Here is a 27998-nt window from a genome sequence, read left to right on the forward strand (position 1 = left end):
GTAGAAAGAGTATGCTCTAAAGCATAGCTATACATAATAAAGTTTTTTGTATAATCAGGACATACCAACACAAGAGCATGTGCTATAGCATCGTTGATTTCGGCAAATGCTTTTCTTCCTTCTTGGTTCCAATGGAAAGCATTCTTTCCTTTCATCATTTCAACAATATGACAAGTTTGTTTAGCAAAATCCAGTACAAACCTTCTCAAAAAATTCACCTTTCCAAAGAAAGAATGAACTGCTGTTTTACTTGATGGTAAAGATAAACCTTCTATTGCTTGTACCCTTTCTGGATCAATCTTAATACCTTCGTTTGACACAATGTGTCCTAGAAGTTTTCCCTCCATTAGACCAAAAACTGACTTTTTGGTATTCACGGACATGCTATGTTGTCTACATCTTTCTAGAAGTTGTCGAAGATGAAAGAAATGATCTTGATGTTTTTTGGAATAAATAGTCAAATCATCAAAGTATACAACAATACTTTCATTGATCAGACCATCAAAAACAAGATCCATTGCTCGTTGAAAAGTTGTTCCAACATTGATAAGACCAAAAGGCAACCGCCCATATGCAAAAGTTCCCCATGGGGTAGTAAATGCTGTCTTATACTGATCATCTTCACGAACCTCAATTTGATTGTATCCTAAAAGGCCATCTAACATAAATAACATTTTGGAACCAGTAACAACTTGTAAAACTTGGTCCATGACTGGTAGTGGATAATTATCCTTGAGAGATGCCTGATTGAGATTATGAAAATCCACACATATGCGAATCTCTCCATTCTTCTTTCTAACAGGAACTATATTAGCTACCCAAGATGAATGATGAATAGGAAAAATAATGCCTACTTCAAGCTTCTTTTGAATTTAAGCCAGTATGATACCTGAAATCTTGGGATTGTATTGTCTCTACTTTTGGCGGAGAGGAACTACAACAAACTTAAGGGGAATATCATGTTGTACTTCTTTTGGACGAAAAGACTTGAGGTCTTCATAAGAATAAGCTAGAACATCTTTGTATTCACGAAACAAGGTGATAAAATTTTCCTTCTCTTCCTCCTAGCACCAATTACCAATGTTAACCAGCTTTGGGTCTTCTTTAGTTCCAATATTGTATTTCTCATACTATTCCATAGATCTCGTCCTTGTCTTTTGTTGCTCCTTAACATATCTATCATGCTTGTCAAAAAGCTTTTCCAAGGAAACCAAGCCCTTTGGAATATTATTCCCTTTAAGATGAATAACTTCATGACTAGTTTCAGGATCTATCTCAGAAATTTCTTTGTTCGAGGCATTTTTGTTTCTTTCAAAGTACATCTCATCAAAACCCTCCTTTGTTCAAGAAAATTGATGATTTGAGTATCATCATTAACACTTGCCAATGTTCACAATTATCTGGAATATTTGGTCGATAAATCAATTGTATTGTATATATATTGTCTTCAAATTCTTGGTGTGGAAGTAGCAGAGTTGCTGAAACAGCAAGTGAATCAATTCTATCATTTAATTCTCTAGGAATTACTGAAATATCGAAAGCATCGAACAATTTGATGTAATCCCAAGCTAAATCACAGTAATGTCTGAGTCGATCGTTTCTCACTTGATATTGACCCTTGATTTGACATACTACCGACTCAGCATCTCCCTTTACATGCAAGTTTTGAATCCCTCTAGCTTGTGCCATGTTCAACCCTAATATCAAGGCTTCATATTCAGCCGTGTTATTGGTGTTAGGAAATTGCAACTTGTAAGAAAAATGGAAAAATTCACCATTAGGGGAAATAAAAGCAACTTTAGCACAAGATCCCATAGAAGCAAAACTACCATCAAATTCCATAATCCAAACAGTAGTAAAACTACTTGAACTTGCTTTAGAATTGTTCAAAATGATTTTCCCTTCAAGAGAATCAGTGGAATCACTTTCAAAAAGAATTTCTTCATCTTTTAAAACAATCCATAGGATCATCTTTAGGAATAACTCCTTTGGAATAAAATCTTCTTCTATGACTTCAACAACATCAACAAATCTTTCAGTGTCTGATAGTAATGAGGAATTTTCAGAATCAGTCCAATCTTTGGCAAACTCGGATACTTGATCAGCATGTAGGTAGTAATTACCCATTCTGGTTGATTGAAAAAGAATTTGAGCATGTGGATCATTGGACTTGACTACCACATACTTTGTTTCTCATTTAGGGTACAACTTTTGCATAACGCCTTTAGCTGGTATTCTAGCTTCAGTCATATCCATATTGAGTTCTCCTCCTACATCTTTGCAAAAATTGCAACCAAGTAACATACCATAGGAGGCTGGTACATCAGTAACTAAGACGCTCATCTTGATCTTTTTGTCTAGGAAAGATGCAAAGCAAATTGAGCATTTTTGATTTGTCCTTCCAGGGGCACTTGTTTGTTTTCCATAGAGTAATAGCTACCAAAAGACTTAGTTAAAGTCAAACCTAAAGCATCTGCAACCTTGTTTGGCATAACATTATTAGAGGCACTAGAATCTATGACATAGTTGCTTAACTTGAAACCATTGATCAAAAGAGAAAGATAGAAAGGTTCAATCTTTCTTGGAACTGAGGATGGAATGCTTACTAAGTTATTTGACATATTTTTAACTTCAGGGGCAATCAAATGAGTTTGGGTAGGCTGGGATTCTTTGATAAATTTAGTAAGTCTATTCAATTGATCTGGATAGGTTTGTAGATATTCAACCGCAGACATCTGAATTTTAGTTTTCTTAGCATGATCTATAATATCAAAAGGTTGGAAAGAATTTTCGAGAGAAGAATTGAAATTTTCAGCCTGAGTTTTAGCATTAGTATTAGGCATATTGGATTTCAAAACACTAGATGCAGGAGCAAATTGATCAACACTTGTTTTTTAGCTAGATCATTAAATAGGCTGGGTAATGTTGTTCCCCATTTTGCAATGGTCATAGGCATTTGTGGAATATCCAACTTCTTCTTAGCCTCTTGTTGTTGTTGAGCCAGCTTGGTTTGTGAACATGTCATAACCGCATAAGCTTGTGCAAAATTAATTTCATGATCTACATCATTGTATTGTACGTACCCAATAGTAGATTCGCTAGTTGCTTGAGGATCATCATGACATAGAGCAACAATATCCTCCGAAGGATATTCATCTAGATTATCATTCATTGGATCAGCTTCAAAGTAACCACTAGCTGTGTTACTTGGTGGTGCTTCGAGTGGAAGCCTCTTCAGAGGAGGAAGCTTATTCTGATTTTTAGTTGTATAATTATTCGTAGCATTAGGATAGGGTTGCCTTGGAATATCATTATATGGTGCCGCAAATGAACCTTGAGATATTTGCTTCTTGAGAGTAAGAAGCTCATTTGCTAGCTTCTGAACTAGTGAATCAGATGTACTCGATGAAGAAGATTCTGGGAAGGAATTATTCTTAAATCGGTTGGCATCTTTATGAATATTTCTTGGAAGGATCAGATCATCTTCAATCTTAGTTGCCAGAGATTGTGCAAGAGCCAATGTTGCAAGAGCGACTCTTCTCAATGAGAAGCTGACTTCAGGAAGCTGAGTGTTGATGAAGAAACACTTCAAATTTGTGGCAGTGGGTTGAGAAGCAGTAGGAATTTGATTAGCTAATTTATTGAACTTAGCAACAAACTCCCACTTTCACAACTTATACTGCTTGTTAGATTGGTGAAAGGAAATAGGACATCAAATATATAGGAGGTGAGGATGTGGCCACACAATCAGAAAAGGAGAATTTGGATAGTAAGGTTCAAGAGCTATCAGAAGAGGATAGGTTTATTACTTATGGTACTGACACTCATCAAGAGGTACATGATAATCAAGAGGTCAAGAAGACCTATGGGGAGGGATTTGATAGACAACTAGAACATGATTGTTTCGACATCAACTCATTGGGAATATTTGGTATCAACAAGCCACTACAAGAGAGTCGACAACACTTCTTACTGGAGGATAATATCATCCCAGCTATATTGTCATCATCTCTTTAGCCATAGGTATAGGAGGATTTTGATTTTTCACAAGCCCTATCGATATCTTAATTTCTCTCTATTAAAATAGTAGAAAATCATACACCTAAACTTAGAGATAGAAAGTCCAAAAGCACAAAAGCGAAAGAGGAAATAGAGGTAGGGTTACAATCCACAATATAAGAGAAATTCATAATTGCGAAAAGAAAGATGAGGAAAACCTAGTGTTCTACCCAAGATCAATGAAAATAATATCATGGAATCTCAGAGGCCTAAATGCCACTGACAAAAGGCATAGAATTAAACAACTTGATTCTTCGCAGGTAGAGATAATACTCTTGCAAGAAACTAAGCTTTTCAATGAGACTTGCCAAAAAACAATAGAAAAATGTACACATTGGAAATTAGTTCACTCGTTGGGATTAGGTGCCTTGTGTGATGTCACTATCATTTGGAATTCGAAAATAGTCAAAGGGCAGATGGCTAACAAGGTACAAATTGGCAGTTTGTAAAAATTGAGCACTTTGACATGACAATTAATTTATTGAATGTTTATGGGCATACTTCCACATTGGATAAGCAAAGGTTATGGTCAAATCTTATTGATATCATCCAACAACTAGCTGATTAGAACATTATCCTAGAAGGTGACTCTAAAGCAATAACCTTCCAAGTCAAAAAATAGGGTGGAATTTGCCCCCTCCCTAAAACCATGGAAGATTCCTCATCTTTCGTTGATGATAATGACTTAATTGACATGTGTCCACAAAATGGTAGGCCCACATGGACTAATAGACAGGTTGGTTTTCTTCAATTTGCTGAGAGATTAGATAGATTTCTTATTGCTCATTGCTGGAAGCTGCTTAATCATAGTATTCAATCTGACATATTAGATTATATAGAGTCAAACCTGTTACTCAATTTTCACATATGTTCAAATGGAGTAAAGAATACATGCTTACCACTTTCAAGTATTACTTAGGATTGCATTAAAGGAAGACATTTTATTCATATTGGAATAATATACAATGTTTGTACGATGGAACAAATCATGTTTATAAGTATGGAAAGAAAATGCTGAAAATAAATTTCTCCCAAACATTTGACAGTGAGAGTAGTCTCTATTTGCTGATATACATCTGTACTCTACTGAAATAAATAACATGAAAGAGGAGTAAAAGGAGAAAAAGGTCATAGGCACTAGTCATTGCCTGTAATGATTGGTCGAGTTGCATCCATCCACATCCATCTTTTTGCTGTTCTAAATCTTGTCCTTTCCATGCTTCCAGTCCGTGCATTCAAAAAAATGGGTTAGATCCAATGGATCTAAGCAATGTTGATAATTCGCTTTACCTCACATTTATCATCCTAACATGCTACTCATTTCAGCAAAATAAAAGACATACATTAGCGGATAGAGAAGCCAATCACGAAAAGTTAAAGTATTAAAGGGACGAGTCACTTCAATTTGAAACCTTTTGCTGATAATGCTGGAAATAAGCAGAATAAACGTAGCAAGTGGGATTGATATGCATTTTAGGATCAAGAAAATGAAACATCAAAGGGATGAGCTTTAAAGTTTTGAAACCTTTTGTTTTGCATATGCAAGAATAATGAAAGCTATAGGAAGAGTTACATGATAGAAGCAAAATACTAAATGCTACAGTGGAGGTATGGCAGAATAATGCAGTTTGAGAAGACAGATTCAGCTATACTTATCAAGGAAAAAAGTCAAATAAAACTTTTAGAGCAACAGACTGGTTCTATGTCAAAGCATCAGAACTGAATATGATTACGCTATATGAAGAATGGAGAAAATAATCAGATCTATATGTTAAATTTTCTCAAAGATTAACAATATTGGACAATATTGGACGACTAAAATGCAAAATCTTGATTTCATCACGGGATGGAAATCACAACTGGAATACTGAAATGCAATGATATTACAGAAAATAACCAATTTCAGCCTGCAAATGTCTCATGAATTTTCTAGAATCAGTGACAAGTATGTTTCATGAAGTAGCAAATACCAGTCATGGCAATGACAGAAGCAAAATAATGTTCATCAATATTAGTAATGAAAATAAAAGTACAACATTATATGGAGCTTTGACAATGATTTCTGAATGTGCAAAGAGAGGGCAGCAAGTGAGAGATAGCAGAGATAAACAAAATCGGTAAAACATAAGAAGTTTGAAGCAGATACGAGAAGAACAATTTCATAGCAGTTTACTGTTAAAATTTTCTCATTGAAAAATCCCAAAATCTGAAATAATGGTAACTCACAACAGTAACAAAATCAAATCATCAGCATCAGAAGTGAAGTTCATAACATCCACAATGGGGTTGATGGTTACAACTAGAGCCAAGAAATGGTGAGGATAAGAATCTAGAGATGAGTTAAACAGCCAAGGCAAGAACAATTTCATTGTAGTTTACTATTAAAATTTTCTCATTGAAAAATTCCAAATCTGCAATAATGGTAACTCAAGGCATTTACCAGAAACCCATAAAGAGAAAATATAATGATGGCATCCAAAACTCACTTACAACAGGAACCAAAAGAAAAGAGGAGTTTATGACAACTTTCAGCAAAAATCATTACCTCCAGGCGTCCAAAAGTATAGCAGAGATGGAGATTATGACAACTTCTAGCAAAAATCACAATCTCCAGGCGTTCAAGCAAGCAAAATAAATTCATGAGTAAATTCAGGATCCACAGTTAGCAAAAAAATAAAAGAAGAAGCCCTAAATTTGAAGCTCTAAAACCACCAAAAGAAGCAAAGAAATAACCAGCTGGCGGCCATCAGAGGTTACCTAATCTCATGAAAAAAAAAAAAAATCCAAACAGAAATGAAGAAACTCACTTAAACCAAAAAAACCCTCAAGAAAATGTGGCATGAATAATTTTTATACATCATAAATCCGCAGCTAAAGAGAGAAGAGATATGGCACCCATGACTAGCAGAGCCCAGCAAAGAGGAAATCCACGAAAAGGTCAGATTTGGCTTCCAAATGAAAACAAATGACCAGTCGGCGGCTTTAAAAACTCATCCATACTTCATGCTACGAATCTGAGAATGTCCTAGGAGTCCAAACAACGAATAATCCAACAACGATATGGTGTCCATCAGCAAAAAATCGCATGACCTACAGGGCGTCTAGGGTTTGAAAACCCTCATCTACGTTTTCTTCCCTATTTGCTCCCAAGTAAAACATTCAAAATGACCAAATAACTCTTGCATTCCCTTTTTCATCCATTCCTTAATTGTCTTCTATGAGATTTCGGGTCCATGAGATTAATAAGGATGTTTTATATTTTATTAAAATAATAATATAGATTTTAGTCTTTTAATGTCTATGTTATTATTTTAATAAACTTATTATTATTGCATTTCAATTAAAATTGTAAATATTATTATTTTTAGTTGATAAATTATAAATCAACTACTAAATGATAATAATTTTAAAATGCAATTAAATAATAAGTTAAAAAAGGGGAGAGTTTGATTTTTAAAAAAAAAAGAGAGTTTGCATTGTGATTTTAAGTTCAAATAGAAGTATCAAACAGTTGAAAGGGAGTTAACGCTTTTAATGCCAAATTTCAAGGGGGAGTCTCAGTTGCTATTTTTGGAGGCCTAGTTCAGACTTAGAAGTTTGGAGTCAATTATGGAGTTATTTGTGACAGTTTTGGGGTCTTTTTTAGACTTTTTATATACATGGGTGGTCAAGGCTTAGTTTGAGGTATATGAGACATATTTTTGGAGCTGTTAAGGGATCTTTATAAATAGTTAACTCATTATTTCGATCCAGACTTCCTGATTTTATGGAAGGTGGTATTGTTTTTTGAGATTGTGATATACCCCTCTTGTTAATGAAGAAAGGGTTCAGATTTTGAGAGAAGAGGGATGCTCATGTGATTTTGTCCTTGGTATCTTTTTCTTCATTATTCTGAACTATTGTGCAGAGATATTGTTAGTTGGGCTTTTGATTGGAATACAGTTTTCATTGGAATCAGCTTTGGAGTAAAGGATTTGGTTGTATGCTTTGAGGTGATTGACGTTATTCAATTGTGTTTTGTTGATAGACCTTCTGAATTATGTTTTGTTTTGCATCTTCCTTATCTGATATCTGTTTTCATAGGTTTTGAGTTGTGTCTTCATTATTGATATATTCGATTGTGATTAGTTTCTTTTCGTATATTTTCAAATTCTAACCTTTTTTTTAAATATTGATATGAAATAGTAGTTCTTCCAAGCTAAGGTTTTGTGATTATCTGTCAAAACTTTCATTGTGTTTCAAGTATAATAGGATTTTGCATTATCAATTCTGGTGTATCACCTTATTTTTATCTATTAGCTTTTCATGTTCAAGTTTGTCTTTTTACCCTTTTCCATACAAGTTTTCATGTCTCCATTAGCATAAGGTATCAAATATATCAGATAGGAACTGGCCTAGAATCTAGAGGTTCAACTAGGTCATAGGTTACCTACAACTTCTGGTTGATCCAATGTTTCCCCAAAATCGTTGAAGGTTTTAGGACTTAAAGAAAATTAGGGTGCAGATTTTGGAAATAACAAAACCATTTTCCCATTCTTTTGAGCATCAATAATGCTTCTACAACATCCTCTGGTAGGCATAGACCTTCCTTTAAGTTTGAAAGAATTTGGTTTGTGATGAAAAGATGAGGAAGGAAAATTTTTCTTCCAAGATTCAAGATGGTTGTGTCATAAAAGTTGGCATGCAAGCAAGTTCAAATCAAGCTGAAAATGATGTATTTGTGTTTCAAGGTCATGAACTTGGGAACACTTTGCATAAATGTTCTACCCTGAAGATTGAGAAAGAACTTCTCATAAACCATAAAGACTTTCCCAAGTCAAAAGTTTGTGAAGAGTATGTTGATCTATGCAGTGTAGGAATGTCATCACAAAAATTCCATGAGCAAGGTTGTCTTGATCATTCTGAGGTGTTGGTGATTGATGAACCATTCAAGAAAATTGAATTTGGCAAGAACTCAGAATTTGTTCGATCAAGGGGATGTCCAATTTGACATCTTGTTTGGTTGGAAGCCAATGGAAAGTTAGAGATTCCACATGTACCTGAATATGAAAATATTAACAAAGAAGATGTCAAAAAAGAGTGTTTAGTTTTGAAGGAGCAGTTTCAATTCATGAACCTTTTTTGGAACAATAGTGTACATGGTTCATCTCAAAAAGGTGAATTCCTTCATTTCTTCCAAGAGGTGTTACATCAGACCTTGACTTCATTGCTATAGTTCGTGTTCCATCAATATGAAGTTGCATGTGAACATGCAAGGTACTGCAAGCCATTGAAAAAAAGGTAGCTATTTTGTTGAGCTAGTAAATGGTTTCCTCTAAAAATTTGCATTTTTGGCTTTTTAAAATAAGGTAGGTTTTCCTTTGTTTTCAATAAGTGCGGTTGCACATTTTTGCTTTATTAGTTTTGTTTTGTTTTAGTTGCGTTAGTTTTCTTTTTGTTTTTTGTTGCCTGACTCTATAGCCCAGTGGAGTGGATAAAGGCACTTAGAGAACGGGCTTCTATGTCACTCTTTGTTTCCAAGAACAAACGAGTAACATTCCCCAAACAGAGCCAACTGTTGTTCTGCATTTTGTCACCACAAAACTTTTTCAAGCTAGTTTCGCATCTCTCTAAGTTGAATTTGATATTCAATTGCTTAATGTAGATCAATCAATCAACTTCAATTCCTTTATCAAATTCTTTTACTAAAGGCTTTCGTCAAGTCCTTTTCGTTTTTCTATTATGTCGAGCCTATGCTTGATTTTTGAGGCCTTCATCGTCATTTCTTTTGCTTTTGAGTTTGCATTTGTTGATTTTTAGTCCTTTGGTCTTGCTCATTTCATGGCTTTTGCTTTCCCCTTCAATTTGGTCTAACTTATAGCTTAATTGGAGTTGTCAGTCAAAAGATATGGCTATTTTAGTGCCCAAAAAGTGGACCTTTTTGACGCAACAACATGAATTAAAAATATCATGTTATATTTTTAAATTGACATTCACTTTTTGAAAAATATAACTTAAATTCACTTTATGTTATGTTTTTAAGTTACTTTATCAATTAGATTTTCACTTAAAGTAACTATAGTTCACTTTATGTTATATTTTAAGTTGAGTTGCTTTTTGATTTTTCACTTAAGTGTCTATATTAACTATATGGTTCAATTTAATTTTTAGCATTTAAATCAAATGTTCTAGTAAATATTACTTTTTAAATGATATCTACATGTTATATTGTTAATATGATATGTAAATATAATTTATGTCCCACTTAAGTAATATTTTAATGAATTTAAATTGACATGTGCTTATTAAATCACTTAAAGTCATCAAAAGTGGACATTTTGTGTCATTACATGTAAAATACATCAAAAGTGGACCTTTTACATGTCATTACATATAAAGTTCAACTTGAAAACATAAATCCATCAAAAGTGGACCTTTTCCATGTCTTTGCATATTTAAGTCATCAAAAGTGGACATTTTATATGCCATTACATGTAAAATCTATCAAAAGTGGACCTTTTACATGTCATTGCATATAAAATTCAACTTGAAAACATAAGCAGACCTTTTTGATGTCATTACATCAAAAGGCTATCATAAGTGGACCTTTTTGATGTCATTACATCAAAAGGTAAGTTTTTATGTCTTTGCATCCAAAATGTGAGATGTAACTTAAAATATGCTAGTCACTCCAAAAGGTGTGATTTTGATCACTTGCATATTTTAAACCATGCTATGCACCCAAAAAGGTCCAATTTGTCTTGTTGGAAGTTTTAAAACCATGTTATGCACCCTAAAAGGTCCGATTTTAACTAGAAGCATGTTTTAAAATGTGTATTGCCCTCCAAAAGGTCCGATATTGAAGGAATGCATGCATTTGCCTTTCAAGAACCTGACTTTGATCATTGAAAGAGATTTTCTTGATAGTTTTGCATGAGATCTTCTCCAATAGGGTCTTTTTTGCTTAGCCATGGATTTCTAACATTGAAAATGGATTTATCTTGCTAAAAAACATTTTTTCAAACTCCTTTCAAGGGCACGTTTTTGTAAAAATCTTCAAATAAATCCATTTAGAGTGATTTAAATCATGTTTTTGCAAGGAAAAGAGGCGTTTTGGCATCTTCAATTATTTGCAATACATCTTGGTTCACATTTTTGCACTTAGAAGCCAAAAAAAAATTCGTTTCATGCCTTTTATGAATCACGTTTTTGCTAAAAACACCTAGAAATTTGGGGTTTTTATCCACTTTTTTGCATTTTGGAGTCACGTTTTTGCATTTTGATCCATGTATATGTATTTGGGGAAGTTGATTTTGCATTCACAAGTCAAAAATGACTCAAAAACATGCATTTTTTGGCCACGTTTTTGCAAAAACGGCCCAGATTCTTGCATAAAAAAGTCATGTTTTCGTTTCAAAAAAACTCAAAAAATGGCATTTCCAGCCCATACCTTTGATCAAGTGGGATTGTTTTTGAGTTTTAAATGCATGCTATTGTCTTTGGAGACCATGTATTTGGCACTTTCATGTCAAATTCAATCCTTCATTGCTCATTAATATTTGTTAAATGCAAGTACGGAAAAAGTCAATAAGTTGTTTGAAAATCTGAATTGGAGGGAAAATTGGTCTTCAAGTCTATAAAACTTGCTATTTTGGCTCTTTGATCTTCAAGTAAGTGGACATTTTCAAACTTGATCATCAATTCATGCTTATCTTGCTATTTCCATGCACATTATTGCTTGATGATTGCCACTTGTTGAAATCAATGCCATGAAAAGTGCATTTTGCCTTTAAAAATGATGAAAAATTCTTATTTTCAAACTTTTGGAATTTCTCCAAATTTCAAATTTGAAATTGTGTGAAGTGCTTTGTATATTGACATGTTTGAGTCACTTTCCAAAGGTACATTTTTCTTTTAAGTTTTTGTGTTTTGTGCTTGCTTGCCGGTTTTTCTCCACTTTGGAGAAGTTACAAGTTCTTTCCCAAGAACTTGTTGTTGCTTCACTTCAAAGCATCATCATATTCCACATTTCATTTCCATGTCACAACACTTTGCATCTCATTCGACAAATGTGATTATATATTTTCAATCTCATTCACTATCCATATATGCATGTAATCCCATTTTCTGCTTCCATTTTTACTCATCTCACTTTCCACATCCATTTGCATGACATGATTACACAAAATGCCTTACGTGTAATTGCATCTTAAAGGTCCGGTTTTGATTAAAAGTCACTTTTTGAAAAGTCAAAAAGATGTTATTTTCATCTTTCATGCACTTTGACTTCACCTTTTTACCTAAGATGACTATAAAGTTCATTATCCCTCTTCCATTTTCCATTTCCATCTTTCCATATGCATTCACGCCTTCATGAGCAAAAACATGTTTCCACATCTTTCCATGCTTTCCACCTCATCCTCCATTCGCCCTTGCATGTAAAATGTATCCTCCATCTACATTCGCATGTCATTTCATTTTCTATTCCTCATTACATGTTGCATTTACATGTAATCCATTTTCTGTGCAATGCCATCTTGAAAGCCCAAGTCACTTTTTAAAAGTCAAAAGTTCTCATTTGCATTCACTCCCATGCGTCAAGCACTTTACATCAAAAAGAAAAGAAAAGTTAAAGGTGTTGATGGAAAGTTATTCTGAATTTACATTCGGATACCATCAAGAAGGTTTTCAAAGTGTTAGAATTACAGGGTTCCAACCCTATTAGGCAGGTTTGGGTTCGTGTTCTTAGTAGATCTAGATTCACTTGGGGTCCATAGCAGGTCCTCATAGGGCCCATGCAGATTTGCGATGATGCAGACCTGTGCGGACCTACTGTCTATAGCGTAGACCCTATGAGGACTCACCACATACCTGCTTGTTTTATTGGTGGGCCTTGAAGAACCTAGGGAGACCCTGTGCGAACCCACAACTCTAGAGGCCAAAAGTTGAAAAAAGACACATAGAATATGATTTTTTAAATATTGTTTTCCTTCTAACCCTAAAAAGTGCCTATTAAGAATACATCATTCTCATTTGTTTCTCATTTGCTCTCTCATTTAACTGACTCATTTTGGTGTGCCCATTTTGCAAGTTTGAAGAGAAGGTGCTAGAGATTGATTCGGAGTCACAAATCCTTCCAAGAATCAATGTTGAGTGTTCTAAGTATGCATTTAATTCTTTCTTTTGGTTCTTTGATAACTTGTTTTATGATTTTTAATTGTTGTAAAAATTTTCAAGTTTTTGTATAAGTTTTGAAATATGTTTTTTTCATTTTTGTTATAGATTGCAACAATGAGTAGTCAAGGCTCAATGGCTGAGGAGTGGTCCCAAAAATTTAAAATTGTAAAAGTGTTTCCTTTGTGGAAGTATACAACAAGAGTTAAATAATGTCGTGGACGGGGGGGGAGGGTTATATGGAAATGTGATTTTTGTAATTCCCAATATAGAAGCTCTTATTACTGAGTAAAACTTCATTTTGTAGGCCCTGGTGGTAAAGGGATCAATATGTGTGAGGGCTTAGAGACAAAAAAGAAGGGGTTGCTAGTAGCCTTGTTAAAAGAACAAGAAGATGATAAGTTAGTTTCTAGGGGGAAACGAGAAGAAAACAAAAAAAACACCAACACCACCCTCTCAAATAACCAATAGACATCATCCCTTCGTACCTATGGCTTCTAGGGATGAAGAAGATGTAGATACACCCGAAACCACCGTCCGCAAGAGATGCCCATTAGATAGGGCATTTCAAAACGAATTAAGAGAATTTGTTGATATAAAGGTTGGGTGCTCCCTCTTTTTGAATGGTCTTCCATTCAATCTAGTTAGATCATCTTATTTGAGAGAGACGGTGTAAGCAATAAATCTAGCACCTAATGGTTACCAAGGTCCTGAATATGAAAAGGTGAGAATGACCTTATTACATTGAGAGAAAAATGTAGACAGCGCCCTCAAACTAATAAAATATTCTTGGATTATTGCCTCTGATGGATGGAAAGATTGCAAAAATCATCCATAAATAAATGTGATTGTTGTCTCCACCAAGGGGCAATGTTTTTGAAGGCGGTTGATTGTGAAGGGGAGGTAAAAGACGTTGAATTTATTGTTCAAATTCTCATTAAATTTGTTGTCCTTTTTGTCACCACAAAATGTAGGTAACAGTACGAAAAATTTTCAACTTAGTTTTGTCTTTCTCTGAGTTAGTTTATTATTTAATTGGCGAACATTTATCAATCAATCAACCCCAATTGGTATAATGAATCCTTTTATTGAAGGCTTTCGTCAAGTACTTTTCATTTTTCATTTTAATAAGCCTTTGCTTGATTTTTGAAGCCTTCAATGTCCTTTTTCTCTTTTTTGAGTGTGTGTTTGTTTGGTTTTGGTCTTTTGGTTTTGTTCAATCTCTTGCTTTTGGTTTTCCCTTTGATTTGGTATATCTTAGGGCTTAATTGGGCTTGACAATCAAAATATACGAGTATTTTAGTTCCTAAAAGGTGGACTCTCCAAATGCAATTGCATAATTTAAAAAATCATGTTATATTTTAATGTTGACATTCACTTTTTGAAAAATATAACATAAATTGACTTTATGTTATGTTTTTAAGTTACTTTATCACTTAAGTTATGGAGCACTTTATGTTGTATTTTCATGTTGAGTTGCTTTTTCAATTTTTCACTTAAGTGACTTTATTAACTATATAGTTTGATTTATTTTTTAGTAACTTTATGTTTTAATTCAAAACATCTCAGTTAATATTACTTTTTGAATGATATTTGCACATAATATATTAAACTATATAGTATAAATGTTATTTTGACCCAATTAAGTGATATTTCCTCAAAAATCAATTAGATATGTGCTTAATTGATCATTTAAGTTCTGCAAATACATGTATTTCAGGTTTCAACCCATTTATATGTTAACATGTAAATGCCTTTAGAGAATGTGATTTTGCACTATAGAGTCATTTTGAAATACTTAAAACATGTAAATGCATGCATTATTAAAACATGCACTGGGACTCCAAGAGTGCGATTTGCATCTAAAGGCTTCAAGACATGAAAATGTATTGTTTTTAAAACATGCGAAGGGTCTTGGAGAGTGCAATTTTGCACTACATGCATTATTTAGGCAATTTTAAAACATGTAATGACCCCTCAAGAGTGCGATTTGCCTCTTGACTTCAAAAACATGTATTTTAAAACATGCAAAGGCACTCCAAGAGTGAAATTTGCATAAGAGACCAAATTCCATGCGTTTTATAACATGTACTGCCTTCCCAAGAATGTGTTTGGACTATTCTTCATATGTTTTTGCAAGTTGAGACCACGATTTTGTTCTCCAAGAGCAAAACATCCATGTTCTTGCCATTGAAGAACAATTTTTTGCCAAAAAATCTCCAGATCTGCCCATTGTATGGCTCGAAATCCATGAGACTAGGGTTGTTTTTGCATCTTCATGCATTCCCATGCATTAGACGTTGAATTTCTTGCAAAAAATGACATCGTTTATGGTGTTTTGAGGCCACATTTTAGCAAAATATGTCTAGATTTGAAATATTTAGATCACGTTTTTTACCAAGGAGGAGCTGCTTTAGAGTTTCAATCCATATTCTTGCTATTAATGATCACGTTTTTGCCCTCCAATACCAAAAACAACATATTTTGTGGTGGCTTGAGACTATTTTTTTGACAAAAAACATCCAACATCTTGGTTTTTGCAAAAATCGTTTGCATACTTGGAAGTTATTGAGCATGTTTTGGCATTCATATTCAAAAATGTCCCATTGATTGCTCATTAATGTCCACCATTTGCAAGTATTGAAGAAGTCAATATAGTTGTTGAAGATTCAAATATGGACGAGAAACATTCTTCAAACCTATTAATCTTCCACTTTTGGCTCCTTGATCACCAAGTAAGTTGAAGTTGTCAATCCTTTGCTATTTCATTGCATATTTTCATTCATCCTTGTACATTTGTCCAAAGATATGCCATGTATTGTGCAATTTTTCTTTAAATAAGATGAGAGCTTCCATTTTTGAGTGTTTGGAATTTCCCCAAATTTCAAATTCGAATTTGCATAAGAGAGCAACTTGTTTTTTGTCATGTTTCAATCAAAGACCATTGGTAGGTGTTTGTTTTGTGTTTAATTTTGTTGGTTGTTTGCTTGCTGTTTTGTTTTCCTTCTTTCAAAGAAGTTCCAAGTTCTTTCCCAAGAACGTATGATCATTTCACTTCATTGCACTTTCCATCTTTTCATGCAAGTGCATCACTTCACTCCATATTCATTATCACATGTCAAAGCACTTTGCATCTCATTCTCCATATGCGTTTACATGTAATCTCATTCTCCATCCGCATTTACATATAATCTCATCCTTCATTCCCAATTACATACATTTCAATCCTCCAAACCTAATTGCATGTTCACTTTAAAACAATGACTACATGTAAATCACTTTATATGTAATTACATCTAAAGAACCTGATTTTGGTAAAAGGTCACATTTTAAAACACCAATGTCGTCATTTGCACACATTCATATGCATCCCAACTTGCATTCTTGTTTTTACCGATAAAAACCCATTTTTGCTCACATGCAATCCACCATTGAGAGTCCAATTTTGGCCCTTCCCATCCATATACATATGCTTTTCGGTTAATTTCCAGCAATCATATGTGCTCCATATCTAATTTATACTTTGAACACTCATCCCTCATGGATTTATCATTGTAACTCATCCCAAAGTTTTCATGGATGCAATCTCATTGGAAGATGTTTTCATCTTCATGCTGCAACGCACTCTTCAAGATATGTTAGAAATTCTTCAAAGAATAGAGACATCCCGTCGAGAAGATATGCTTTGATCCTCGGGAAGTAGTAATTCATTTGGTCTCCATTTTTCCAATGGTTGTCAGAGAACTTGAGTTCATTTGGGAATGCACCAAGCACTTAAAGAAAAAAGAAAGAAATAGTTAAAGGTGGTGATGGAAAGTTATTCCGAGTTCACATATGAACACCATCGAGAAGGTTTTGAAAGTGCGAGAGACTCCAAAATGTGCCAATCTACAAAGGATTACATCAAGTTTTCAAATGACCATGGGCAATTCATCAAAGAGAGCTAGGGGTAATTAAAAGATGCAACACCATGATTATCAAGGTGAATGCAGTGGCACAAAATAAAGGAACTCCTGATCATGTGATCCTCTGGGTTTGCATCATCAAGTACAAGGCCTTTGTTGACAATCTACAAGATCAATTCATTCAAAATTAACAACCTCAACGTTTTCTTCAAGTGTTTTTCATGTTTGTAGATTGGAGAGGATGTATTGTATAAAATTGTGTAATTACATGTAATTCGATTTACATGTCCTTATGACATCTAATCCAATAATTTCTCTCACCTAGTTTGATCGGATCAAAGTTGGTTAAGTTGCTCCCACTTTTTCTTCCCCTTTTTTCTCAACTTCTTTGCCTAAATAAAGTAGTGCCAACTCATTGTAAAAATCATCTTTTGTTGTATGCAAGCAAGCTCTGCCAAACTTGTGCAAGCATAAATTTGATTGTGTGTATCAATTTGGGAGAAAAGTGAATAAAAGAAGCAATTGGATTTGAAGCTTTGACTGGAAGCAATTGTGATAGAGAAAATTAGAAGCTTTGATTGTAATTTGTGTCTATTGTCTTCGATTCATGTTATTAATGTGTTCAATAATAAAGCATAGTGATTTAAGAAGCTATCACAATTAGAGGCGAAGCTTTGGCTGGGAGTGGTTGTTGTAATACATAGACTAGAAGCTTTGATTATAGCTTGTGTTACCATCTCAAATTCACAAAAAATAGTTAGAATTCTTTACTTTTGGACGTCTTTGAACCCCAATAGTAAAGGTTATTCTTATAGAATAGATTAAGACTGAACTTAGAGCCAAATCGGTACACTTTCAACCAGCCTTTGAGTTAGTGTTGATTTATTGGTATCATTGTTTACAACTTTAGATAGAAGTGTAGTTAGATATTTCATCTTGTCCTTTACTCACTTTGCGGGTAACTGATTTCTATCCTGAAAGATAAGAATAAAGAATATTGGTAATACCTTTTCAAAATCTCCTCTTAACTTCTTGCTTACCTTGAGTTGATCCAAGGAATGGTGAGAAGGGGGAGCCTTCCCTTTAAGGTAGGAGAGACTCTGTCTCATAGGTTGTGGTTGGTCATCCTATTTTGCAATTGGAATTTCACAAAATTGTTGGATGCAAAATATCCACCTTACAGAATCCATATAGTCCCTGGGTGTTGACAATGTTGTCCAAGTAGCAACGGACAATGAAAAATTTTGTAGGGCTGCGGGTGCTTTGGTTGAAGCACAATATGATCACATCTTTTGGACACCATGCACCGTCCACTCCTTGAATTTGGTAATGAAAGCAATTGGCACCCAAATTGAATGGGTGAAAAAAGCATATGAGGAGGGAGAGGATATCCAAATGTTTGTGACAAACCACCATATGTCACAAGCAATTTTTAGAACTTTCTTCAATTTGGAATTATTGAAAGTAAATTTTAAAATTTAATTCAGTTTTATCATTTTATGTCATGTTTACATAATTGAGTAAAATGTTTTTTGTGATGTTTACATATTTAAACTATGTTATTAACTTAGAATTAACATGTTAATAGGTGGTTGAAACTCGGTTTGCCTAAGACGCAATCATCCTTAGATGACTCGTGAGGGTGAAAGATGCATTGTCTTATATGGTTATTATCAATTAATGGTGGAAACAATCAAATACAACAAGGGCCCAAAAAGTAAAGGCAATGATCTTGGATGATGATTGGTGGATTTGGGTGCATTTTGTAGTAGAATTCACTAAGCCCATCATGTCCATGCTTTAGTTTTGACATTGATGAGCCTTGTTTGGGGGATATTTATGATGCTATGGACTCCATACTAGAGAGTGAAATCAATAAGTCTAATATAATTCTCTATCCTTGGTTATTGAGAGATTTTAATTTATAAAATGTTAATTAACATTACATCAAGATAACTTACATGAACATCATTTAACAACCTAGGTCATTCATAGGAGAACATGATCCTGAGGACACCTTGTACAAAAATGTGGAGTAAATTGTTCATCATTGGAACGAGATGACTACACCTTTACACCTCCTGATAGATGCACTAACTCTCTGGTATTATAGCCTTAAGATATTTACTATTCTTGGTAGAGTGCCACCATACAAAGATCCTACGGTTACTAGTGGGTATAAGAAGGCATTCAGTAGGCTATTTAGCGATCCTGAAGTGGCATCAACTGTTAGGAGAGAGTTTGTCTCAGGAAAAAATGCAAACCTTGATGCAATTAATAACCAAAGTAGAATGGATGGTATTAGATGGTGGTACCTACTATGGCGACTAATGTACCTCTAACTTCTTGCCATTAATATCCTATCACAAGTAAGTGTTTAATTTTTTCCCTTTTTTATGGCCACCTACCTTGTAGAATTAACTCTCTTAAATTTATATTGTATTCCTAATTTATTAAATTTTTTGTTGGTTGTCTCTCTAGCTTGCGAGCTCTTCTATTGCTGAGTAGAATTGGAGTACATACTAGTTTATCCACTTAGACAACTGGTTGGGTTCCAAGAAAATAGAGTAGTATATATTCACAGCTGGCGCCTCCTATCACGCAAGGATCCAAAATACAAGAAGGGGCTAGAGAAGTTGTGGGATGTAGCACTCCAGTCAGTTGACTTGGATATGACCATACAGGATCTAGCTAGAGCTACTTTGTTGGGTGTTGATGATGATGTTGATGATAAAACATCATCAGGGGCTAGTGGAACCGGTTTGGGTTTCAATGGTGAGGATCTTGACATAGTTGCAACCAGGGATAAAGCCATTGATCCCTCATTTTTTGATGACCCATTTGATCCTTGAAGGGCATTGATACTGTGATAAACTATTAAACACTTGTCATTATGAGTTTCATTTATCATTATGTTTCAGACTTTATTATTTGATGAACTAATCTATGTTTTGAAATTTCATTTTGCATTTTAGTAATTCAATGTATGATTTTTTTTAGAATTGTGAACATAGATTAATGAGTGAGTATTTAATGTTTATCTTTGACATTTGGCATTGATCAATGATCAAGCTACATATATTCATACTATGGAATGATTTGGTTTTGCAATTTTTTTATATTTCTCTTATGTTTTTGTATATATATATATATTCACACTCAAAAAACCCCCCTCAAACTCGAAGAGGATTTTTTTTTTTACTCGAACCCACGAACTCAAACTCGAATCCAAATCCATCCCCAAACCCGAACCTAAACCGACAACCTAGCAATTAAAGAATCCACATTAGGTAATGTACTTTTAGATGCCCAAGCCATTCAAGACGAGGGAGTTAGATATTTTAAAGATCTCTTGGCCTCCCCAGTGGCAGCTCCTCCAGTTATTGCACAAGAAAACTAGCTCCTTGACCCCAATTTGAAACTAATATCTCATCAGGACAGTTAGGCATTGCTAGATCCTTTCACAATTAGGGATATTCAAAAGGTTGTTTTCTCATTGCAGATAAGGCCCTGGGCCTAGATGGGTTCATGAAACTTTTCTTTCAAATTTTTTGGGATATTATATGTGTTGACCTTCTTTTTGCATTAGAGGAATAAAGGAAAAGTGCAACAATTATTAGAAACTTAAATACCACAAGCATTACATTGATTCCTAAGGTGAAGGATGCTAATACATTCGCAAATTTCAGACTGATATTATTGTGTAATAAAATTTACAAGATATTTACCAAAGCCATACATTTGAGATTATAACCCCTCATTGTAACAAACGGATTTTCATATCTCAATCAAAGACATTTTATACTAAAACCTCCCAACATTTATATAAGTAACTGGATCCTTTTCACATGACAATGACTACTTTTAACAATTAGCGAAAAATAACTATAATCATATTCAAGATCGACTATTAACTATTCATAACTGTAACCATGTTCAACTGAAAATAAACATAATCATATTAATTGAAATAACAATTAACTATTCCTAACTGTAGTCATGTTCAGCTGAAATAAATAGATTAATGACTAACTACCATAACTGTAATCATGATCAACCAAAAATCACATTATCATATTCAATTGAAATAAATATTAACTATTCCTAACTGTAGTCATGTTCAGCTGAAATAAATAGATTAATGACTAACTATCATATCTGCATTCATGATCAATGATTAACAAGTAAAGTAAATGCTTAACAAGAAAGAAAGTAACATACAAGCATCATCGAAGGATCTTTTATTTGGTTGTGCAAGCCTCGGCATTGGTGAGAGGAGAAGCATTGTCATAGGCTTAACCTCCCAACCTTGGACCATACTTATCCTTACACATTCTATTATATTAGAATAACCCTCCCTACCTCGAGATCGGGCTTGGGATGTTCTTTAGTCCAGCCATCCGAGCATCTTGGTGTTTGAGTGCCCACTCAGTTATACCTATATAACTGACGCTATGGACATCAAGTGATCATTAGATCTCACATATGCCTATAAACTACCTTGTCCAAGGATTTCCGATGGGTACATTGACTCGATCACCACCGCTTGACTTGACAGCAGGTTCCATTTTAGGGATAAGCATGAGCTATTGAGCATATTTCTTTTAAGTTATTCATGTCTGATTTCTTCTTTGTTTTCCTTGCAGATTTGTTCCACCTCTTCACCATTCATGGCTACTAGCCGGTGAATCCTAGGTGCATTGGAATTTATGAGCTCACTATCCTTTTTCACCTTTTCACCATTGTGTCTTTATTGCCGGTGATTCCCAGGTGCATTGGATGAGCATATTGCTCTTATTATACATTTATCTTGGTTTAAGACAATATAATTCTTCTTGTTGATATCCATATTATTTGTGATGGTTCATACATCATTATGAGACTCCTAAAGTTACCACTCAACTTCTTTATTGATGGTCTAAGATACAATGAAAATATATAAAGAAAAAACAAAATGGAAAGCTCTATGAAATTCGAAGGTGACCATCAACAATGCTACATATGATATTCTCTATCCTAATGCTGAATTTCCATGCCTAGCCGGCTGCAGTAGGCCTTACATTCAGGAAAAAGGAAGTAATAAAAACATTCGAATCATTTCATAACCTGGTATATATGTGATTGAAGATCTTGACTTGGGATCGACACCCTCATGTCTTCTAGCCGGAACTCTTGCACAGCTTAGTTATACTTATAACACACAAATTCGATCAATACTTGATTCAACAATTGCAAGGTGTTGGCGGATACAGATAATTGACTGTGATAACATGGAACTCGGCTTATTGCGAAGCAGGGTATTTGGAAATGGTAGTAGAAAGATGATAAGGCTGGGATCAGTGATGTCTGACTTCCATCATGACTCCTATTTAAAAGACTAGCTGTGGCTTCTCGGCTTCCATTGATTTTCAAAGATTTAAAAATCCATTTGAATTCCAATTATTAATTCGATTATGGAGAGAGAGGAAAGAATACATCAAAAAAAAGAAGAAGTTGGAAAGAAGAATTGGAAAGATTAAGTTTTTCAAATGTTATTATAGTATATATTTGTATACGTTCATGTAAGTATATAAATGGGGTGACATCATTAAATTATGTTATTATAATTTATTTGTGCCATTTCACTTTTATATTTATATGCATGTATGCAAGTATTTATTATAATAATGTGATAAAGATTATTTGAAATCTCTTGAGGTATGTTTTATATTTTAATTTAGATTATTTTATGTTTTTCCTTGATTATTTTCTTAATAGCTCATGTGGGTCCCATAATGTATCTTTGTGATCAAGTCATCACATCCTTTCCAAGAAAGTTTAAGGTCATACTTGCCGATCCTGGTGATTGAACTGAGCGAACATCTCATTCTGATGATCTTGTTTAGCAATGCTTCCCCCCTCTTCATCTTCTCCTGCAATCACCCATGAAAAACACTTTCGCCATAATAATAATTCCTTAATAATTCATAAAAACATATTAATCGTTATTTTGAATCAAACAACTGCTAATCATCTAATAACAATTATTGGTTATCAACCATCTTCATCAATAGTTAATACAATATATATAAATAACTAACTATTTCACACAATCATGAAAGAATAATTCGATAAATCCAACAGTTATGAACAAATTTTAAATTGGTTCAAAAATTTGGGATGTAACACTCATCAAGAAATTTTATTTCTCCGGAACAAGGTGGCTTTGTGCCTGGGAAAGAAACCATGGGAAGTGCATTGGTAGCTCATGAAGTACTTAATTCCTTTAACACAAATCCGCTTGCAACATTTGTAGCTAAATTGGACATGATGAAAGCATATGACAGACTTAATTGATCATTTCTCTTTATGGTCCTTAAAAGATTTGAGTTTGCTGTAAAATGGTGCAAAAGGATAAGAGTTTGTGTTTCATATGCCTTTTTCTCTGTCATCATAAATGGTGTCCCAACTGGCTTCTTTCCACCAACACAAGGAGTGAGGCAAGGAGATCCTTTGTCTCTCTCTTTGTTTATAATCATGGCAAATGTGTTTAGTAGGATCATTAGTTTCAGACACGTTCAAGGGAGATGGTCCAAAGTTTTCGTTGAAGGTACTTCAATTTCTATAAAACATTCTTTATTTGTGGATGATACTTTGTTATTTGGCAAGTCAAACATTAAAGAGCCAAAGAAATTAAGAATATGCTAGATTTGTACCCAACAGTTTTAGGTCGAAAAATCAATGCTAAAAAATCAAAGATATACATATTTAACACTAATGTGGTAGTTTGAAAGAAGATAGTATCTTGGTTTTTTCACAAGAAGTGCTCCCTTCAACGTATCTTGGCATTCATTTATTTGTGGGTTTTAATAAGGCTGCATATTGGAAGACTATTATTGATAGACTTAAGAGCCGAATCTCATCTTGGAAAGCATGTTGGCTGTCTTTATTAGGAAGAATTTTACTCGCCAAATCAGTATTATCAGCAATTCCAAATTATTACATGATAGTTCTCAAGGCTCTTGTAGGGGTTGTTCAACAATTTGAAAGATTGATAAAGGATTTTATATAGATATGGTGACATCTAAAGGGGTTGGGGGAGTAGTGTTGGAAAGATCTTAGGACAGGTACATAAGGGTAGGGGGTGAATCAATACCTTAAACAATTCACAATTTTTGCCCTATCAATTTCAAACTTTAACTTATGCATTCACTTACACTGATATCTATTTTGCCTTTTACCGATAGCTGTTGTACTTTTAACCGATAACAAATAACTTGCAAATAAATGAACATGCAACACATAAACATTCAAACACATAACACGATATTTGGTCTCCTAGAAAACCATTGGTAGAGGGGAAAACTGTGGTGGGGATGGTACCCACAACTCATCATTGTAGTAATAAGATGCCCAGTTAAGAGCTTACATTAGTGTTAGCTTTATAATGACTTCACCTTGTTAGGAGTGACTAATACCGTGTTAGGAGTATTGAAAGTCCCATCAAAGACTACTCTGTTAAGAGATATTATACCACTTATACATTGTTCACTCTGTTAAAGGATTTACAGTAAGTTCATGACTAGAACTTGTAAATCCGGTTAGAGATTACCCAGTTAAGGGATTGAGAATCTTGTTGGTAAACGAATTAGGAATAAATCAACAAGAAATTTGACCTGTAAACTGCTTTCTCCTAAAGCTTGTCGGATCCTGTTTTGCTCTTCCTCTGTTTTGTTCTGCACTTGATCTCTAATTTGCTTGATTTCACAGATATCTTAGTTGTCTCCTTCTACACTTTCGTATATCTCTCTATCTGTATATGCTTTACTTGATGTCTCTTTGTTTTGTGCTTGCTTACCCTAAATGCGTGCGTGTGCCCTAATTAGGCTTCATATGTCTTCTCTTCTTCATTTCTTCTCCTGATGTCAGTTGCTCACAATGACAACCTTTGTCAAAATCATCTTCAATAACCTATAGAGGATTTTGCCAAGTAATAAGTAGGCTTGCATAATTTGTCAAAAAGAAATGAAGCTTTTGGTGGTAAGCTTGTGTGGCAAATGTATTGAATGTCAGAGAGAAAATGGTGCAAAATAATGTAAGAAAACTATTTGGACTCCACTGATTCTTTGCGGATCACAATTATTTTAGACCTACCCAAAGGTTCAGCTGTATGGGATTTCATGATTTAATCCAAAGATGTGACCATTGACGTGATCTTGGGAGGCACTTAATGGCAAAAGAGTTCATTTTTGGGAGGACTCTTGGAATGGGTTTCCTTGACTGATTCTATGTAATACCTTGAGGGATACTTCCCAAATTATTAAGGAATGTTGGAGAAGTTATCTAATAGATTATGTTTGTGCAATTGAACTCTTCTTAGGCAAGGCTATTTGGAAGTATCCTTTGGAACTTCCCATTAATACTGTACAAAGAGAATGCTTTTGAAAGCTATTGACAGATAGAAGAGTATACGTTTCTAATAAACATGATAAATTTGTTTGGGTGCCTTCAAAAAATGGAGAGTATTCTATCAGATTGGGGTGCAATGCTATTAAGCAAATGGAAATGCAAATAGCCAACAATAGAGCATTCACATTTTGTTGGAATGATGTTGTCTTACCTAAAGCGGGCTGTTTTGCATGGCTAGCCTTAAGGAAAAGGGTTCTAACTAGTGAGAGGCTAGAAAAGCTCAATATTGCTCAAGCATTTTAATGTGTTCTTTGTAAGTAAGATTTCAAGACTGGATCATTTGTCCTTATGTTGTTCATTTGCCCAAGATTGCTGGTTGATCATTATTAGTAAGCTAAACTTGTCAATGCCATTACCAAATTCTTAATGGGAAATGTTCCAATTTTGGCACATTCTCTTTCAAAACTCCTTTTTTGCATGCATCTAGAAGTGTACTCTAGCAACAATAATTTGGTCAATCTGGTGGGAAAGGAATAAGAGAATATTCAAACAAACTGCTTCTCCGTTGATTATGGTCGTTGAGGGAATTGAGAAGTCCCTATCAGAATTGGTAAACAACTATTTCAAAAGCATAAATTGCAGTTATACTTTTACTCAATGGGATAGCAATCTTCTTAAAGAATGGAAGTAATTGTCCCTCCCTCCCTTCATTGCTTTAGTATGTGGGTGTGGTATACGAGCCATGGATCGAATGAAGATTAAATGGCAGCCTCCCCATGAAGGTTTTGTCAAAATTAATTTTGATGGATCATCATGTGGTAATCCATGTGATTTTGGCATTGGCATTTGTATCAGAGACCAATGGGGTTCTTTGAAAGCTTTCAAGGCTACACCTATCCCTCCTGGCATGAATAATGTGGCAGAGGCTCATGCTCTTCTCTCTGGTCTAGTTTTGGCAAAAGATTGAAGCTTACTAAAATAAAAGTTGAATGAGATTCCAACGTGATACTTTCTGCATGTATACATGGAACATCATATAGTTGGAGAATATCTTACATTCTGAAGCAAGTATGGAGCATTTTAGATTCAATTGTTGAATGCAACATTTCACATATATTTAGAGAGGGTGGCAAAGTAGTGGATCTTTCGGCAGACATGGGCTGTGACAGAATGGTGCTGGACTCACTGAAATTTAATCACAAAGCTGGTGACTTTCCATTTTTTATTGAGATCATAGAAATGGAAAAGATTAATTAGGATAAGTAAAAGGCAAATAAATAATTAGCTAAACGTCACTGTAAATTGATTTATTAACATGGGAGTTGGGTCTTGGGAACTTTACTGATTTGTAATCATGAGGCTCCTTTATCTTGGGAACTGATGACAAAATCTTTCATTGACTTTCCATCATATCATTAAGGGCCCGTTTGGTGAGCGGAATAGGAATACGTATTCCAAAAATTGTGAATTCCTTGTTTGGATGCACCAAAACGAGATTGGAATATGAAGCAAAAACGGAATACGTATTCCATTTTTGGCCCAAAAATGGGGTTTTGCAATTCCACCAAAATAGGTGGTATTGGAATACATGTTCCTATTCCATTTTTTTAAATTTTAGAAAACATAAATTTTCGGGTCCGCGAATTCCCATCAAATATTGGCTGAACCAAACGGAGAATAGGAATACGTTCTATTCCAGAATACGTATTCCGGAATATGTATTCTAGAATACGTATTCCTATTCCGCTCACCAAACAGGCCCTAAGTGTCTAATTCTACCCATATATGATATTCGGGGTTGTCTTCACCTTTAGTGATTAATTTGATTAATCCCCTAGGTACGAATATATTGCGGAGTACAAGATCACTTGTGAAAAGGATCACTTCAGATTACAGGACGTGTAAAATTTCACTGAGAATGTCAGACAGGTACCTTGTCACAAGAATGTTGAGTTATGGTATGTTTGACTAATGATTCCTTCTTGATTATTACAGAGTCGAAGTAGAGGTTTATTTAAAGACAAAACTTGGGGTTTTTGGTACTCCATACCCATAATATTTCTTTAGTTGGATTTTCAGTTTACAATTGAGTAGTTGATAATGGAGTATGGACTTAGAAATTATAGGGTTTTCCTGCAAGTTGAAGAATGGGAGCAGCCAATTGAAGATACCATCATAGATGAGCATCTTGGGTAGGCTTTTAAGGTTAACTACTTGCATTGCAAGCAGAACATTAAACAAATTCTTGGGGATGCAATCCTCTAAGGAAGAAAGGTTCATCTTCCCTTCTCAACTGGTTTCTATTTATATGTCGAACATGGTGGATATGTTGCAAGCTTTGGTTATGTTAGTTAATACTGTTAACAAAACTATGAAGGAGGAATTTGTAAGGGATACTAGATTAATGGGCATTATCCAAAGCACTGACCTGTGGAGTTGTTTAGCTTGGGTTGGTAGTCTCTTTCCTAGGCATTACTTGCAAGAATGAAAAGA

General features: G+C 34.4%; 1 protein-coding gene across 16 annotated transcripts in view; it reads left to right on the plus strand.

The window, feature by feature from the left end:
• LOC149543864 (denosine deaminases acting on tRNA) overlaps positions 1 to 27998 on the plus strand; it is a 195287-nt gene that overhangs the window by 41521 nt on the left and 125768 nt on the right. The gene's annotated exons all lie outside the window — the stretch shown is intronic.

The sequence above is a fragment of the Cupressus sempervirens genome, chromosome 8 (genome assembly GCF_028749045.1).
Source record: "Cupressus sempervirens isolate cs-2001-9-10 chromosome 8, ASM2874904v1, whole genome shotgun sequence".
Lineage (NCBI taxonomy): Eukaryota > Viridiplantae > Streptophyta > Pinopsida > Cupressales > Cupressaceae > Cupressus > Cupressus sempervirens.